Here is a 20213-nt window from a genome sequence, read left to right on the forward strand (position 1 = left end):
GTTATCCCTATTTTACAGTTGAGGAAACTAAACTATGAAGTCTCATAAAAATTAAGTGATTTGCTCAGTCACACACAATAGCTATGTTAATCTGGATTTGAATTCATGTCTTCCTGACTTCAGTTAAGCCCAACTACCTAGTCTAGTGTTTAGCATACTTTAATTACTTAGTAAATACTTGGAAATTAAGATTGAGAACTGACTATCTCTCAGGGTAGCCCATTCCCAAATAGATATTCATGAATCAAAAATCTGTTAAAGTTTTAAATCATTTTATTAAAGTCCAACACTTATTGAGCATTTACCATATACATGGTGCCATTCAGTAAATGGCTTGCCTAACAATAAGTTCTCATTACTCATTACAGAATTGTAGAATCTCAGAACTAGAGATACAAATTCTCTAGTCCAGTCAGTGAACTCATGAGATCAGATACTTTCAGTGATCTTTGTATCTATCCCTTTGAAACAAGGTCTATTGGATTTTTTCCCAATGGGAAATAGTACTGCCCGAACTCACCATCCAATCTGGACATGTCCACTACACACATTTTACAGTCATATGCTTGAATACATGGCATTTTAGCTTTATTGCTTTGTAGTTCCTCCCATTGATTCTATTATTTATTCTCCTTCTACAAAACTAGTCCAGGTGAAGAATGTGTACCCCTTCTTCTACTCCATGAAAAGAACCTGATGAATTCATTGCTAAGAAGATATTTTAGAAAGAAGAAAGCTCTGGCCATGGTTTGCAGAGCAGTGATTTTCATTGCTCATCCAGAGGCAACAGAAAAAGTTATTTTATGGGATACTTGGGTATCTTGCATAAGCAGTGCTTATGATGAGCATCTGCAAAAATTGGTCTTCATCATAAAGAAGATCATAGATTAGGTACCAGCTTCTGTGGTGGAGAGTAAGGAGATACAGAAATGCTATAAAGAACCAATAAGACTTTCTAAATTAATTCAATGTACATTTCAATGAAAATGTGATTATGGATAATGAAGCCAAAGCCATAGAGAGTACACAGAAGCCTCATGTGTTCATATGTACATACATATACATATACTTCTCCCAAGAGAATATAAGCTTTTTGAGGGCAGTTACTATTTAATTTTTGCCTTTATCTCTAGTTAGCATACTGGCTTTTCCACAATAGATGTTTGATGGATCATGTCTGAAAGAAGATAATAGAGAGCTTTTGAATTTGACTAGGGCTTTAAAATGTGTGTGTGTGTGTGTGTGTGTGTATGTACAAACTGTAACTTATAAACATGAGACTGGCTAAAGATGTGGGAGCCATAGCCAAATCAGTTATCCTTCTGAGTTTGAATGTTAAATTATTACAAAGACAAAAATTGGCACCAAATAGAAAAAGGAATAAATTGTATTTGAAACAGTTCCAATCTATTTGATTTATACAAACTATTGATTTTGAAAAAATGGGTAATGGGAATAATGAATCTGACATGAACCCAAAATATATATCATTTCTTATAAAAGTCTGACAAATATAGTGCAATTATCTCAGCAATTGGAAAGAGAAACATAAAGTAGTGGGAGAAAAAGAAAATTATCTAGGAAAAAATTATTAAAATGCTCTTTTTTCATCAGAATTATAGAATTCTAGAGTTGGAAGTGACTTCAATAGCCAGCTGGTCCAATTCATGTCTCAAAAAACTTTGCATTATTAAAGACTTCCACGGAAAGGAACCACGATTTCCTATGGCAGCTATTTCATTTTTAATGTTATTAATAGGAAAGTTTTTCTACCATCAAGTTCTTCTTGATCATCTTTCTTTCTATTTCCTTCTTCCCTCTTTTCCTTCCTTCTTCCTTCTTCCTTCCTTCCTTCCTTCCTTCCTTCCTTCCTTCCTTCCTTCCTTCCTTCCTTCCTCCTTCCTTCCTTCCTTCCTTCCTTCCTTCCTTCCTTCCTTCCTTCCTTCCTTCCTTCCTTCCTTCCTTCCTTCCTTCCTTCTTTTTTATCTCTTGCCTCTGCTTTCTTATTTACAGGCTGAACAGAAAAAACCCAATACCTCTTTCACATAATAGACTTCCATTTGAAGACAGTTATTGTGGTCAACAGTGGTTAAGAGCAGATGAACTCCACCTAGCATTTACAGAGGAAGTTAGTCCTGGAGGCAAAACACCTTTGTAAAGCATTGAAGGATTGATTCTGAAGCTTTCTGAAATCCAGACTATGATGCTCTGTGACTTGAAAGCATATAGCATTGTTAAAAGAACATTCATATTTTTAAAATGTGCTTTTGTATCATAGAAAGGTTTAAAAAGTCACTAAAAGTATTCTGCAATCTCCTGAAGACAATCCAAGCCCATTGTCCCCCTATTTATTTTAGAACTCAGCTCACTGTCCATTTATAGTATCTGTCCAAGATGAACCAGCTCTTGGTTTGTCCATCCAACTACATATTACAGTTTGGAAAATAGGCTGCCTTCAAGCATCTGTGGTTTCTCATGTGGGTAGTTAGAGCAAATTGGTTAACACCAGAAGAAGGAGGGCCACTTTTTTTCTGAGGTTGAAGCAATGATAGGAATAGAGAAGGATGGAAAGTGGTTTTGAGGCAAAGGAAGAGGGAACTAGAGATAGGTATTTCCTCATTCTCCCAAATTACTTAGGAGATAAAAGGTTCTATTGAGAGAGTAGGTAGAAGAGAATAGGGGGCTTGAGAAAGGAAGAGAAAGTTTGGAATTGTTCTAGTTGGGATGTAAAGGAGAGCAAAAAAAAAAAAGATCGTGTGTGTGTGTGTGTGTGTGTGTGTGTGTGTGTTTAACACTTAAATAACTGGTTTTAATTTTTTACAACTTGGGTAGGATTGTGATAGGTAAGTAGGAGGGAATTCTACAATCATTGTTTTGCATCTTATGATTAGTGATTTCTATAGCTAATGCATTTTCTCTGGTAAGGACCTGTTAAAACCCCTTACAACTCATTTGGATTAGTGTCCTTGGAGACATTAAAGAAGATTAACTTTTGATAAGAGAATGATCACTTGCTTCTGGTACTTGAGTGATAAAGGAATCATATTTTCTGGGGAAAATGAAGCATCAGAGAATTGAATTATTGATGATTTTCAGCATTTAGAAGGGTCTACCTATATTAATACTCTTTCATTCTTTATTGATTCATTATTAGATTCATGAATATACTATTTATATAGTAATAAATAAATAAATATTCATTACTAAATAGAGATGGTACAAAAATATTTTTGGAGTTAGTAGCTATATATAGATTGGACTTGGAGGTTTGGGTATATGGGTTTTGAATAGCCTCTATGCATAATAATAGATGAAAGAAAGGTAAGGAAAGCCAGTGAGATAGAGTGCATTTCCTAATCTGTAAATTAAAAAATCTATGTGTAATAGGGTTCAGTTAGATAATCTTTAATGCCCCTTTCAATCATAACATTCTTTGGTAATAGATTTTTTTCAGTTAGCCCCAAAGCCTGACCATTCAGGAGTTTTAGTACTAAAATCCCCCACAAAAACTTGCTATGTTAATTTCTTCCTTCCCAGACCACCAGAGGGCTCCAAATAGAGATAGTTGTCTCCTTATTTTTCTCATTTTTAATCTTGATACCCAGAAAGTTGACTTTATATACCTCAGGGAGAACAAATATAAAAAGAAAGGTCTCATTTGTATGAAAATATTCATAGTAACTCCTTCTGTTATAAGAAGAAACTGGGTACAATGTGTGTGCCCATTGGATGGAGGAATACTGAATGTATTGTGGTATGTGAATGAATTAGAATATGATTGTACTTTGAAAAATAATGAATATGAAGAATTGAGATTTGAGAAGAACAACCAGTAATATTTGATAACAATGTACAAGATGACTACAGTAGTGTAAATGAAAGCAACTATAAGATCAATGCAGTATATAATGAAGACTTAAGAGGATTGATGGTGAATCTTGCCTCCTGCCTTTCAATGGAGATAATGGGTTTGAGGCACAGAATAAAGTGAAAAATTTGAGATGTGACCACAGTGCTAAATTGTTTTACTTGACTATACTTATTTGTTACATGGGAGAGTTCTCTTAGCAAAGATAGAGGACAGGAAGAAGGGAGGAAGATGAAGAGAAGTGAGAGATGGTTGGAAATAACAATGGAATAAAAATGAGTTCATGAAACATGTAAATAAGGATTTAAAAAAATTAATATGCTGACCTTACTGTGGATGCTTAAAACTGAATGCAGTAGTCCTATTAAAATTCTAATTTTTCTCAGATGTAAAAGCATAGTACCTTGTATATAGTTGATAAATATAAATAAGTAGGATGTATTGTTGTTTGCTGGCTAGGAATCAGGAGACCTTGGTTCTAAGCCTTGTTGTTTTACAATCTCAGATTATCATGGTTTATGGGGTACCCACATATAATACAATAAGGAATGGTGTCATCAGAGAGGGCATCTATCACTGGCCTTGTATCCCAGGAGTATCAATACCAAATACTTCAGTTTTCTTTGTGACCAAGACTCAGGCAGATCATAGCAGACCCTAATACAGAAGAAGGTCCCAGAGATATACCCAGCAGAAGGGAACACAACAGGGATATGCTGGAAAAGTCAGGTAGGATCACTATGCCCTCCAGAGACTTATTACCTCACCTGAGGTCTGAACAAGCCTTCTTCTCTCCCTTCATCAAAAACCAATCAGTACTAAAAGAGCAAAGCTGTTTATTAAGCCAAACTTTAAACCTCGGCAAAGAAATTCTTTTTCTCCAACTTATATGTGCAGACCATAGGCATCCTTACTCTAAAAGAGAAAGGTTCATATGCTTGTTAAGCCTAGAGCCAGCTTCCTATTTGTTGGGTACTATGCTGAGTGCTTTAAAATTATTATTTAATTTGATATTCACATGGAAGATAGGCGCGATTATTATTTCCATTCTACAGATAAAGAAACTGAGGCAAGCAGAAGTTACAAGGTCAGTTAAAACTTTTGCAATGAGTCACTGCTGACTTTTCACAATTCAGAAGCAGAAATGCCAAAGGTGATAGCACTGTTGCTGCACTTAGTCTTGAACATGGAAGAACTCTTCTTAATTATCTTAGCACAGGAACTTGTTATAGACAGTACTTAATATAGTGCACAACACATAGCAGGCATTTTTATAAATGTTTATTGATTGAATATTGCAAGACACTTATAGGAGAATGGGATTTAGTTAGAAGGGACTGTATGAATATGAATGCCATATGAATGTGAGATTATCTGGTACAAACCCCTATTTTTATAAACAAGGAATTTGAGAACTCGAAAGGCTGAGACTTACTAAAAATTACACAGGAATTATAAGACAGCCCTTTTGTGCCTCAATTTCCTTATCAGTAAAATTGGCATAATAATGACTAAATGGATAAAAAAGCATTTATTAAACTCTGACTCTATATGACTATTATGGAATATATAATATTATAATATCTACTTTTTGTTTCTAATAGGGCTTTTATGAGAACAAAATAAGAGAAAGTGTATAAAAGATTTGAAAAGTACAAAGTATTATTCAAGTAAATGGTATTTTGATGATAAGAATGATAATGTTGGTGGTGGTAATAATCTGGACTTTAACCCCCTACTAAAGCAAATCATCACCTGCTCTGTAATTTATAGTCCCAAACAATTAGTTGCCTGAATCACTGAGCTAGCCATCGTGTTGAAATTTGATTTTCTTGGTTCCTGGGACTAGTTCCTTATCCAATATATAACCCTACATTTCAAGATAGTGTTTATTATAATAATTATTGATTATTATTTCATCCTACTATTTTTTCTATGAGGTTCAGGAAAAAAATGTTCCTGGAACAAATCTCTGATTATTCTTTTATATTCAGTTTTGTAGAAGCAATTGAGTACAGTACAGAACTACTCTCAAAGCCAGGAAGACCTAATTCGGGTCAAATATTCTTATGATACATGTGGGCTATATGACCTGAGAAGGTAAGTTATCAGTGTTATAAGAAACTCATTAAGACAAAATTCCCAGTATATATTGGTAGAAAGAGTTTTCCTCATCTTGAAGTTTCCTATAGCAATTAAGTCCCAAGCCTCGTATTTATCCTTTTAAATATCTTATGTACAATTGAAGTAGATGGGATGATTGATTTTTAAAGCTGAATAAAAGTGTTAAGAAGTAGCCTCATCCTCTTTAAGTCCAGTGAAAGCACCATCATTATAACGTCAATAGCAGATAAAATAGCAAGGGTGATACACACCTCGTTTTGTTTCCACATGATTTTGATCACTTTGGATCGATCTCTATATTTTGGAAGCTTTTTTCCCATGTAACTTGGAGATCATGAATATTTTGGTGGATGATTACTATTAAAACACAGTTCTTATGAATCAATATCATTTCTTGGCAATTGTGGGCAATAGTTCTATTTGAAATAGTGGTCCAATTCTATGAAAGTTTATTGGTAGAATATAAGTGTATATATGTGCATGAGTATTTGTTATCTGTCAGTCCCTTCCTCTTCCTTTTATATTTGAGGAAACATTTTTGCACACTGCCAATGGAAGAATTAGTTATTCTGGATTATACATATTTGTTGCAAAGGTTTTTTTTTTCTTCTCTGAAAGCAGGAATAAAAAGGTAAAAGGGGATAGTGAGGTTAGGTGGCAAAAAAGAAAAAAAAGAGAATCATTGAAGAATCCTTTAAAAAATACAAATAAGAGAACAGAAGAAAATTCAAACAAGAAGGACAACTTTGAAAGTTACAAGTTCAATTCATTATATATTTTAAAAGAAAAACAAGATGTACACAATAGAAAGCTGCTGCTTATTTGGTTTTTCAGTCCTATTGATATAGAAATGTCCATTTTATATAGTGTTGTTAAATTCAGAATAAAAATACTTTTTTTTAAAAAAAGAGTTACTTTGTTGTAGTTTGTAGTTTCTTGTGGTAGTGTACAGGTTCTGATTTGCTATCATGAAATCCACATTTTCTAGAAATTTGTTTGGTCAACATATTATTGTCTACAAGTATGTTTGCCTGTGAAGGGCCTTTTGATAATAATCTTGTATCTTAGTCATTTCATAGTCTCCTTTAAGAAGCAAATCATTATATTTAACAACTGCAGTGGCATGAATCAGCAGCCTTTATTATTCTTGACTAAAAGGCAATGTGAGATCTGTTTATTAAAAAATATTCCTACAAGATTTTTTAACCTGTTTGATATGTGCTTTAAGGACAGCTGGGTGGAACAGTACATAGAACACTGGATCTGGATTCAGAAAGACTCTTCTTTTAAATTCAATTCAGATACATACTAGCTGTATGACTCTGGGCAAGTCATTTAACCCTGTTTACTTCAGTTTCCTCATCTGCAAAGCAAACTGGAAAAGGAAATGGCAAATGGGTTTATGAAGAGTTGGAATGGACTGAAATGAACATGTACTCTAAGAATGTCTATTAATTTTCCTTCTTTTTTATGATGAAAATGTTAATTTTTTTAGCATTGTCTGTATTTTGTTAACATGTATTTTTGTTAAGGCAATTTTGTGTCTGTTGTAGTTCATTTTACAATTCTTACAATTTGATTAACACATTAAAACTCATAGTGCTTGGGTATTGATTGCTTTTGTGTTTTTCCATTCAGCTTTGATTTGATAATTTAATAAAGTCTCTTGATATTTTCTGCCACTGTTTTCTACTTGATATCCTTAAATTTAATGTGTTTTGCTTGGAGAAAATCAATGTCTTTTTAGATTTTTGGTTTTTTTTCATTGGTTCAATGTGAGCTTTGAATTAAAGGTCAAAACTTTCTGTCTTCATCTTTTATTGGCATATATTTGGATTTTTACCTAAATTGGTTTAAATAACTCTTTGATATTATTGTAGAAATAGTCCATGGAATGAAGAAGCTGTTTAATATGTTTTTTGGTGAACTGTATTATTTTAGGGCCTCTATATGCATCAATTGGTTAAAAAGATGTTTTGATTCTACTCTAATTTTGAAGTCATATAATTCTCTTGAAAAGAAGTGATAATGAATTTAAAACTAAGCAGAATCTTACTGTGTTTAAAATCTGTCCCTGAAAAAAATATATTTTATATTAATTATTCTTGACATTATTGTGTAGGTGGGGTATTTTACCAGAGAACAGTCTTCTTCATGACATGTTTGTATATATGTAGATTTTTTCCCTTGATTCTAGTTTAAGCGATTTCTGAAAAATACATAAAAATATAAGTTGCCTGTTCTTGGAGCAGTCACTGGTTTTCTCCTCTAGTACCAGATAAGCATAGTCTTCTGTTAAGAAATGTGACTGAGAGAAAGCTGGTCAAGTGCCTTGCTAGTAATTCACACATCACTGTAAAGCATCTCAGCCATTAATTATGGATTTTATCGGTCCTACCAACATACAGTTTTTCAGAGAGGCATAATAATTCAGACTTATAGCACTTTGGATTTATATCCATCTTTCCTTACAAGGACACTATCAGGTTAAACTGATTTCATTGTTAGTCCCATTTATTTAAAAAAAGGAAATAAACTCTTAGAATTGAAGTGCCTGGTCCAATGTCACAGAGTCAATAAGTGGCAAAGCCATAATTCAAAATCATCTCTTGAGTGGGACATTCAAGTTTATGTTTAATCCATCAGAATTCCCAGTACTGTATATAGTTATTATTCTGTGTTAGTGGAATGACTTGCAGATCAAGTAGGACCCTATCTCTTAATGAATCTCAAGACCAGGAATCTTCTATTACTCTCTTTCATTGTATTTCCAATTTACAAAGGGTAACAGAGCTGGAATTTTGTGTGAATAAAGGGCTGATGCTGACTTCACAGATTCTAGTTTAATACCTAGACTTCTATGCTTTTGTCTTTTTGAGGAAAAAAAAAACTTTTATCCAATTGTGTTCTTGTTTTGTTCTATATGCTTTCCAAGTAGTATCCATAAAAACTGACATTAATTGCCAGAAAGAAAAACACACATAGTAGAATAAATATATACAGATGTATGTGCATATATGCAAACATATATATGTATATTGTGTATATGTGTGTGTTTATGGAGTGAGTTCTCATTGATTAGAGAATAGTGGAAAAATTGTAGTTGATGATTAGAATAGAATATTTTTACATAGCAAGAAGTAAGAAATATAAGAAATACAGAGTAAAAGTGTGATTAATTGTTTTAGGAAAGAAAATTGATAAAGTAGTTAGATCACAGAATTTCTAATCAGGATAAGCTGGGTTCAAATCCCACCTCAGAAATTTAGTACCTAGGAGATATTGTATAAATCTCTTAAGTTCTTTCAGCTGCACATTATCTATAAAATAGAGCTGTTAATAGCACTTACCTCACAGGGTTAGTATAAAGGTTAAATGAGATTATATATATGAGGTGCTTTACCAGCCTTAAAGTGCTATACAAATGTTAGTTATATTGATATAGAGGAAATGAATAAAAAACATAGCTATGTAGATATATATGCTTATGTGTATGTATATGTATATATATACATATATACACATATGTATATATAAACACACAATATACATATGTATAACATGTATATATATATAGTGATTATAGTAATGGAAACAAAAACATTATGTTAGATTAACTCAGATTAATTACAGCCATGTATTTTTATTTCAGAGAACAGATGGTGAAATACATTTATTTCTTTTCAGTAGAGAGGTGGGGACTATAAATCCAGTGTGTTCCCTACACCGTTTCTTCCTCTTACTTGACTTAATGGTTTTTGTTGCTATTAAAATAAATGATTTTATTCAGATGGGAGAATGATCAAGAAATGTAAGTTCTTGTGTATGTAAAAAAAAAGAAAGGAACCATTAGAATATTTTAAAAGAATAATTGTTAAGATGTGGAAATTGCCATTTGAAGACTATTTCTGTTATCTAGAACTGAATTGTATGCCCCAACTCCTTGTTAATATTGCTACTTTTGCTGACATTTTATCTTTTTTGGAAAATAATTTAATGACTGCATCAAATTAATGGCTTAACTTTAAAAAAAATCTCAAAAAACTTTCCCCACTCTTCTCATGGCCCTTCACTATTTATTAAACACATTAGCTGTCTTTGAAATGGAGATAAATGCTTAAACGCCATTTTTAATCTTTCTCAAGACCAGGCTTTCCCATTTTCAGTAGCTACTGGCTTTTGGTCTATTTAAAAACTCCTTGTTTCACTTTTAATTATATTTTTCATGCTCCCCCTCAAAAGAAAGGAATCCCAAAAGGTGTTTAGGCTAACCAGGTTTTGAGCCACACTGACCCCTCTGCAAACAGAGGGAAATGTCCAAAGCCTAGTTAGTTCAAACTACAGATTATATCTTTCTGTGAGATTTGCTTGCCTTGCTATCATTTACAAAACAGCTTCTCTTGTAGAAAACCAAATGCAGATCTTCTTTGTAACTGTGAAAAACTGCAAAAAAAAAAATCTCCAGGTTCTTTCAAAATTGTAAAGTTGCAACCAAAAAAATATAGAGAGAGTTATTGATGAAATTAGATTTTCAACATAGATAAAAAGGAAAATGTTTGTTCTTACTATTTTATGTGTTTGTATATATACACATATATGTATATGTGTGTCTATATGTCTCTCTATATGCATATATACACACACATATGTATTTCTATATGTGTAAATATATAAAAATATAACATAGGATCTAAGCTGTAACTATTTGTTATCCTTGGAGGATAAATTATCCTGGGTGAATAACAGATTCCTTAAATTTGAAACATACTAAATAGTGAAGTTTCTTCTAAGCGTTTAGCCATTCTTCAAACAATATATGGTCTTGATGATTTAGTTTTTATGTTTCTCTAAAATGTTTTAATCAGAAAAAAATGTATTAGTCCTTTTTCCTTTCTTTCTTTCTTTCTTCTTTTTTTAAGCTTAGCTTCTTAGTAGGATGGATATTGTCTGTAGGAAAAAGTTTAACTGATCACCCAGACTCGTTAAAGCAGGGACAATCTCTTGTAAGGACATTTTGCAGTCTTCAGATCTCAGCATACAAAGACATTTTAAATTATTTTCCAGGGCTGTTTGCTTTCTGAGCAGACAGAGCTGGAAATCAAATGGGCATGAATAAGTAATCAGCGTTGAGATCTGCAAAGAGAGAGGTCCATTTCCAGTAATTGGTTATAAATAAGACCCTGCTCATGAAATTAATTCAGGCTCCGAGGGAGAAACTGATAGTGTTAAAATGGATGTTTAATGTGTTATTAGTTAATGATATTTCATCTGAGGACCTTATCAAGCCTCCACACAGGCTGGAGCTCTTGTCATTATTTTTTAGCCCGCCAAAGGGACACTTTAATGAAATGTGGCAGCGGACCAGTGTGAGGATACATTTCATTAATGCAAAGCACTTTTGTTCCATGCTTTACATTTGGAAACAGATTTAAGTATTAAGTGGCTCTAATGTCTGCAGCCAGGGAATCCTTTCCGAATTTGTAACAGTGACCAGAACAGACCGCATTACACTCTCCAAATGGTGTGGTTTTGCATTTGAATGTCTGAATTATCCCGGTTTCTTAGAGACGACCACAGCACCAACATCTTAAATCCTCAAAATACTGTCCGCTTCATTGAATGCTCGTGATCTAAGCATATGTGTAATTATTCTGTAATTCTCCCCAAAATGTGATTCCTTGGAAATGCATACGAGCTCTCCCCTATTGTAGTGCCCCGATGACTATTTCTTTGTGGCCACTTCTTTAAATACGGTAACAAGCAAGTCTGTGTGTCCCGGTTTACGGCATGATAATGTCAATTTCTTCCCAAGCTCCTCTTAGGACCCCCATAGGGGGAAAATGCCCTCCGTTCGTTTAAGAGGACAGAGTAGTATCACAAAAAGGCCATTTAAGATAGTATATACAGACAGCCCCGGGCCTGTTTTGCCAGAAATGGCTCTAAAGTGATTTTTTTTACAATGGATTTAGACTGTCTTCCCTAACCAGTTACAATTTACTAAATCTTGCTCCCGGAGCCAGCTGTGGTGATCCGGACCTGCATTTAGGTTTTAGGGAATAATAGATTCTGGTGCTTTGGACGTGCTCAACCGTGGAAAATTAAAACATACACTTTAAAGACTGACAGCTGGATAAATTTGGGATTCGCGGAATGGTAGGGGGAGGAGTATGTTAGGGATGTCTTTAAAACTCAGCGCGATTTCACTGTATAGCATCGGGTATTTTTTAGGGGGAACCAAACCAGTTATCTTTTCAAACTTCAACTCTCTATGTTTTTCAGAATTTTTAGCCTTATGTATTTTCTCTGACCTTCAGATTGGGTAGAGGGTAACAGGTTTCCTGAGTTTAGGGTTGACAAATAATTACAGGAGTGAGAGAAGAAAAATTGAAAAAAATCAGCTTACAAGGAAAGAATTCCACAGTGGATAAGCTACCTAGGGAATGTCTCTAACAATTCTTGGGTTTTGTAACTTGTTCTACATTTAGAAACAGGCTATTCTCTCTAGTTCTATTTCTTCTAGAAATTTTAGAAATAAGTTAGATATTGATTGAAATACCAGTTATTGGTAGTTTTCACTTATCTTTTCTTGACTAACTTTTTTAAAAATACATGATCCAAAAGAAAGTAAAATGGTGGTAAGGATAGATGAGATGATTGATTATTTTGATTTCCCTTTTTTCCCCCTTAATTGTTTGTAGTTTAAACTTTTGATTATGTAGAATTTATATATAAGACCCAATTGGTACAAAGAATGAGTTGTACAAAGTGGTCATGTTATTAGAATTCATATTGCATATTTTCATTAGGCTGGAATCAGTGACTATATTTCACATAATTATAACTTCATATGATACTATACAAACAAATCTGCCACTTAGTAGTACTTTTACCTTTAAAAAACATAGAGAGAAACATCTATACATGTACATATATATACAGACATATGTATATATATGCTTGTATATGTGTGTGTATGTGTGTATATATATGGGCTAAAAGACAGATAGACAAAGAATATAATGGACGAGGCACTATAAGCTGTCTTTGTGCTCCTGGGAAGAAAATAGAGAAGGGTAAAGAAATTGATGAATGAGCTCTACTAGGAGAGGTGTCCCCTATCTTCCCAGTTCTCTCTCAGCCTAGTAGGTGATTGTTTCCATTTGTTCTATGTTATATTGGGAGAAGACTAAGTTTAAATTTGACAATGAATAGAAATATAAGGGAAATCAAGTTGAAGACCAAAAGGACTTTGGCTTCTTGCTTTTTAGGATTTGTGACTCATTTGAGTTTGAGTATTTGTTCAGTACTATGTGCCATGCCCCATGCTAGACATTGATCCAAAAACTACAAATGAAAAAGCCCTATTCTCAGACATTGAAAACAAAGTGCATCTGAAATCTCTCTATACCTCCAGTACTATTCCACTTTTCAGGGAATCATTCACTTAGATAACTCAGGTACCTGGAACAGGAGAATGGCAGGGAGATGGAGTGGGGAAGCGTTATTTCTGATTGCAAGAATTGTTGTCTCAATGTCTATACACAAGAGCACAGGTACTTCATTAAAAAATAAAATTTTTTAAAAGACCTTAAGCTCCTCACTGTGAATTCACTCTCATTTTAAATAGAGTAGTAATTTTAGTTAATGGATTTCTATCATATATCAAAGCAAAGGGAAGGACATTAGAAGAGAAAGATGCATGAGATATCAGCAAGAAGTGAAAACTAATAGCTTGACTTATTGGTAGGAGAGAAAAAGCAGACATAAGCCTAACAAACCCCAGTGGTCAGGGTGATTTAGTTTTTTAAAATTAATTTATTTTTATTTTTTCCAAATTATGAGTCATCTCTCTCTTATGTTTCTCCTCATCCCCCAATTTTCCAATCAAAAAGCAAGAAAAATTCCTTTTACAAATATGTATAATTGCACAAAAGGAATTTCTGTGTTGGCCATATAAATAAAGTTTCCCAATGTATACTTTGAGACAATCATAATATGTTTCACCATGAGTTCTTTGGAATTATATTTGGTCGTTGTGTTTGTTTATCAGAGGTCGTATGTATTTCAAAGTTTTTTTTTTTTCTTTGTGATGGTATTTTTATGGTACAAATTGTTTTTGTGGTTCTCACTTTAGTCTGCATCAGTTATTATGAGTCTTCTTAAGTTTCTCTGAAAATATCTTCTTTGTCTTTTCTTATGATGCAATAGTTTTCCATAGCATTCAAATACCAAAACTTGTTCAATCATTTCCCTATTAATGGAGAACTCCACAGTTTCCAATTATTTGTTAAATATTATTTATTTAATATAAATATTATTTGTTATTTGTAAATATTTTGTACCCATGGGTCTATTTATTCCTCCTCTGATTTTTTTGGGATATTTATAGCTGAAAATATTATGGAAGCAGGGGAAATCATAGTATTACAATACCTTTTGAGAGAAGTTCCAAATTGCTTTCTGGAAAGATGGGACCATTTCAAAACTTCTCCAACAGAGCATTAATTTAGTTGTTTTCCCACAGTCTGGGGCTGTTTAGTGAAATGCCTTATATTCTTGAAAAGACCCTAAAGTCCTCACAGTGAAATAATTATTGTTCTTAATAAAGACCTGAGGTTTAATCTTCTTGAGGACAGGGATTATTTCTTTTATCTGTCTCTCCATTACCTAACATTGTGCTTGGTGCTTTGGAGTGATTGCTTGGTGCTTTGGAGTGATTGTTTGGTGATTGCTGTATGCTTATTATATTAAATAATATTAAGGGGAATAATATATTATAATGCACATAATATTATATAGCACAATAAATATAAGTTAAATATAATAATAAAGAGCTACTTACATTAAACATCTTTTCTTTATGAAGCCCAGGAAATGTGTAATTAATTTAAGAAAGACTTCTGTCCAAAAAGATTAAAATAAATTCTATGCATAACTTTTGAGCTTCAGTTTCCACATTTACAAAATGAAGATCATACCTTTAGCTTTTTACTTCACTTTGTTGAAAACATTAAATGAAATGATCTTGGAGGCTTTGCAAACCTTAAATTACTTAAAAGGTCAGAATTAAAGTTCTAATTGGTGCTATTCTGAGAATTTATTTGTGTGGGCATCTCATTCCCCTATAATGCCAGATAATTGCTATGTAGCTTTACTTTGGTATGATCAAAAGCAGTTGTTTTCAATTGCATGTAACTTTTTCTATAACAAGGAAGATAATGTTGAACAGCAACAAAATGGGATCTTGAAAGTAACAATGCACTGTTTTTTAGTAAGATATGTGAAACATTTTTAGAGGTTGGTACAGAACAGATCCATGATTTAAATTTTTTTCCCTTACTCAGCACTACTTCTGAAGACTATTTAGTACAAGGAAATTTCTGCATATTCAGGGGTCATGGGTAATGGTTTTGAAACTGACCTTGGACTCCTTTGGCAGTCTGGTAACGGTTATAGACCTCATCTCAGACTAATGTTAAATGCATAAAATAAAGTATATTGGATTACAAAGGAAACTATATTGAAATAGTTACCAAAATAATAAAACAAATAAACCAAAAGCTAGTTCTCTTCACATCAAGTAGAACCTTGCTCTGAGCACAGTGAGCTTTATCCCTCCTGTGATATCTCTTTTTGGTTATTGGTCTCAAACTAGGAAAGTAATTTTTAAGTTGTAGATTTCTCAATTTTTGAAATGACATGGACAGACTAGTGTCCCCAAAACACTATGTTTTTAAAATATTAATCAGATAGATGTATATGTCTGTGTAAAAATTTTGTTTTATTGAAAAGAAATCACACATAGAGATGAATTTTTGTATCCATCTCTCTCAGAGCTGAAAAATGTTTCACTAATCTGATGATGGTTTTTGGCTATAGGAAACAGAAAAATAACCCTGCAAGATCTCAGGGAGACACTGTTTAATTTAGGGAGGAGGGGGAGTCTGAAGTTAAATGATTAAGAAAAACAAAGATCTATAGTCCTACATTTAATCTCTTTGAGGAGGAGTTTCCCTAGTTTCCTGGAAAGTTTTTCCTGAAGGACTTGGCAGCTTTGAAATAACCTGTGCTGTCACAGCCTCTAATGATTATTTAGAAGTTTCCTGGTCTGGAAGGGACTTTTTGCCAGGTTCAGAATCTCTGCTTGTCTTGCCCTTCCTCTCCCACTGAGACTGTTTTATATACTGTTTCCCTTTATCATCAGTAAATGCCTATATGCCTCTGAGGATTTTCTCTAGAGTAACTAAAATTAACCAGAGTAATCTTTGAGGCTGAGAAAAACTCTTAACAGCAGGGAAAACACTGCCTCTCTGGATACCGCTGGCAATTTTGGGGAAAAAAGTTGATTGTGAATCAGCAATAGAGACAGCATTGAAAGCTCTGACTTGGCAACAGCTTGCTCAGGCTAAATCCTCTCCTGGAAGGTTTTGTTGATCTGAATAAATTCAATTTCAAAACCTATCCTTGATCTAAGCTTGCTTAAGCTTTTACAGAGGTTTAAAGACCTTTCAGGGTCAAGGCCAATAGCATAAGATGAGAAAGGCCCATCCTTTCTCATCTTTCTTTGCAGTGGAAAATACAAAGTTACTTCACTGTAAAAAATTAAATTAAATTAAAATTAAATGAGCACAGGACCATAGGATTTAATGATGGATGCAGATTTCATGATGATCTAAACCAATCTTGTCATTTTTACAGTTTAGGACATCGGACAGGTGAAGTGGCAGAATCTAGCCCTAAATCTCTCAATCTAAATTATTTATCATACCACAAACTTATTATTTAATATAATAATAGTATTAGGATGATTTTGCAACTTATTACATAGTTAGGGATAGGCTGTTCTCTATAGTTCTGTTTCTTCTGATAATTTTTGAAATAAGTTAAATATTGGTTGGATATCAGTGGTAGTGATCAATTGGAAGTTTTTACTTGTCTGTTCTTGACTAATTAAATATATGTATATATGTCATATATATATCAGAAAAAAGTAAAATAATGATCAACATGCAGGAGATGATTGATTGTTTTATTTTCCTTAGTTTAAACTTTTGATTCTCTGGAATTTACAGCTAAAATGCAATAGTTACAAAAAATGGATTGCAGAAAGTAGTCACATTATTAGAATTCATATTGCACATTTCACTTAGGCTGGAATCAATGACTATATTTTTCATAATTATAATTTTGGCAAGTGCTAATACAAATACTTATTTTCTTGAATAAAGTTGTCTTGATTCTTTTTTTTCTTAAAGATGACATTTACACATTGTTGATGGAATTATGAATACATCCAACAATTCTGGAGAGCAATTTGGAACTATGCTCAAAAAGTTATCAAACTGTGCATACCCTTTGATCCAGCAGTGTTACTACTGGGTTTATATCCCAAAGAGATTATAAAGAAGGGAAAGGGATCCATATGTTCATGAATGTTTGTGGCAGCCCTTTTTGTAGTGGTCAGAAACTGGAAATTGAATGGATGCCCATCAATTGGAGAATGGCTGAATAAATTATGGTATATGAATATTATGGAATATTATTGTTTGGTAAGAAATGACCAACAGGGTGATTTCAGAAAGGCCTGGAGAGACTTACATGAACTGATGCTGAATGAAACGAGCAGAGCCAGGAGATCATTATATACTTCAACAACAATACTATATGATGACCAATTCTGATGGACCTGGCCATCCTTAGCAATGAGATGAACCAAATCAGTTCCAATGGAGCAGTAATGAACTGAACCAGCTATGCCTAGTGAAAGAACTCTGGAGATGACTAAGAACCATTACACTGAATTCCAATCCCTATATTTTTGCCTGCCTGCATTTTGAATTTCCTTCACAGGCTAATTGTACAATATTTCAGAGTCCAATTCTTTTTGTACAGCAAAATAAAGGTTTGGTCATGTATACTTATTGTGTATCTAACTTATATTTTAATATATTTAACATCTACTGGTCATCCTGCCATCTGGGGGAGGGAGTGGGGGTAAGGAGGGGGAAAATTGGAACAAGAGGTTTGGCAATTGTCAATGCTGTAAAGTTACCCATACATATAACCTGTAAATAAAAGGCTATTAAAATTTTAAAAAAAGATGACATTTACTGTGTTAAATAAATGAAAACAAAATCTGGACTGGAACTGATAAACTGAATCAAATTCTAACTCTGCCAATGATTTTTTTGTGTGATTTTGGGCAAGTCACATCTCACTTGGCCTCTGTTTCCCAATCTATAAAATAAAGAGATTTTACTGGATAATCTTCACATTTCTTTCCATTTATAAATTCTATAAATTAAAATTGCTGGGAGTGATTAATGAAGCTGGGAAAAACTCTTGATGGTAGGAAAAACCCTGCCTCTCAGTGCTGTGAAGGAAAACAAACAAACAAAAAAATCACATAAGGAAAACATAATTCCCTGTCTCTTAAGATATGGTGATAGTATAAAGGTGGTGACATGTACACTTGTTAAAATAAGTTAAAAGTGGGGATTGTGAAACTCTAGTTTAATGAAATTAGAATTGTTACTGGAACTAATAGCTGATGATTGATGTTTTAGATTTGTATTATATTGGGAGGAAAGGCTATTGGGACACATGATTGATATAGAAGCATGATTATATAAAATAAAAAACCTATGAGTATGAGGTTCCATTCAGATCAGACATAATCCAGAATTGAAGCCATCTAGTTCATCAGGGTTGCTAAAACTGCATCCTTAAGGAGCCTATTCTTGCCTAGATCTGTTCATTATGAATGATAATTACTTTATTCAGGTAAAAATGTGTTCTCATCAATTAGTATGAAAGCATATAATGAAACATGCAACCTTAACATGAATTTATGAATATATATCCTGGGATATATGAACTTGGATGGGGAAAAAAAATCACATTCATATTTTCTATATTTCTGTATTTTCTATAAAAACTCCTTCTTGTATTACATCTATATCTTCTTTGACCTTTGTTTTCCTTCTGGAGGCCCATATATTTTATTTTATGGATTTAATGTTTTTAGAAGGAGTCCATGATACAAAAATGGTTAAGAACCTTCACCATAACAAAAGCAGCTACACCCAAAGAAAGAACACTGGGAAACGAATGTGAACTACCTGCATTTTTGTTTTTCTTCCCGGGTTATTTATACCTTCTGAATCCAATTCTCCCTATGCAACAAGAGAACTGTTCGGTTCTGCAAACATATATTGTATCTAGGATATACTGCAACATATCCAACATATAAAGGACTGCTTGCCATCTAGGGGAGGGGGTGGAGGGAGGGAGGGGAAAAAATCGGAAAAGAAACGAGTGCAAAGGATAATGTTGTCAATATAAAGTAATCATTAAATAAAAATTTAAAAAATTAATTAAAAAAAAAGAATTTCAGAGGGAACTTGAAAAACGGCAGACAAAAAAAAAAAAAAAAAAAGAACCTTCACCATAAATTCTGTGGGTTAAAATTGCTTTGAAACTGTAAAAGTGAGAAATAAGGAGAGGAGTTGGATGGTGAATCATCATAGAAGATAAGAGTTGCTAGATCTATAAGATCTTGAATAGCCACAGATTATGAGATCAGGTTAATATTAGTGACCCCAGTGACTCTGTAGGACTACACAGACAAGAAGGTCTACCTACCAAATCAAATATTCTCTTAGGTTTGATCCATATTTTTATTGCTCTGTGATCCTTACCCTCTATAGGGAGTGGTGGAAAAGTGAAATGTGCTTTTGAGAGGCTGTGACTTTTTTTCAATCTTTTGCTACGTTGCCCTTTATTGGATGTCATTAGAATTGATCTCTCAGTGCTGTCAAAATTGCGTCTCCTTCCACTGAGATCTTTTAGTCTGGTCCAGTTGCTCTTCCTGTCTTCATCTTCTTGAGTGCCATTTCAACACTATTGATAGCACATTGAGATGTTGTTTGGGCATTCATTATGCCAATTTGGGCAACTCTTCATGGTCCTATAGCATACCATCTCCTTCTATCTTCCACTATCTCTCAAAGTCTGTCCAAGTTCATATTTGTTATTTCCATGATACTATTTATACATCTCATGCTCAATTGTCTCTTTTTTGCTTTTACCTTCAAACTTTTCCAAAATCAAGGTCTTTTCCAACAAGTCCCATCTTCTTATTGTGTCCAAATATAGTATAAAAATTTTTAAACTTCAGCATCAATGTTTGACCTCCCAGTGAATAACCTGAATTAATTTC

Source organism: Antechinus flavipes, chromosome 6 (assembly GCF_016432865.1).
Source record: "Antechinus flavipes isolate AdamAnt ecotype Samford, QLD, Australia chromosome 6, AdamAnt_v2, whole genome shotgun sequence".
NCBI lineage: Eukaryota > Metazoa > Chordata > Mammalia > Dasyuromorphia > Dasyuridae > Antechinus > Antechinus flavipes.